Below are 343 nucleotides of genomic sequence, written 5' to 3'. Positions count from 1 at the left end.
GGGCGGATCACTTGTGGTCAGGAGTTCGAAACCAGTCTGGCCAACATGGTGAAACCCCATCTCTACTAAAAGTACAAAACAATTAGCTGGGCATGGTGGCTTTAACATGGGAGGCGGAGACTGCAGTGAGGCGAGACTGTGCCACTACACTCCGGCCTGGGTGGTAGAGCAAGAACCCGTCTCAAGAGAAAAAAAAAAAAAAAAAAAAATAGGATTTTACTCTTTAGTCTTTACTCCTTCAGGATTGACTTCGAGAGCTGAGTTCCTAGAGTCAGGATAACCATCGTGCTCATTCTCTCCCAGCTGAGTGCTTGAGGTTCACCACCCTGTACCCCACAAACCA

This window comes from Rhinopithecus bieti, unplaced genomic scaffold (genome assembly GCF_001698545.2).
Source record: "Rhinopithecus bieti isolate Rb0 unplaced genomic scaffold, ASM169854v2 scaffold_1599, whole genome shotgun sequence".
In the NCBI taxonomy this organism is placed as follows: domain Eukaryota; kingdom Metazoa; phylum Chordata; class Mammalia; order Primates; family Cercopithecidae; genus Rhinopithecus; species Rhinopithecus bieti.
Note: the sequence above shows the minus strand (reverse complement) of the source record.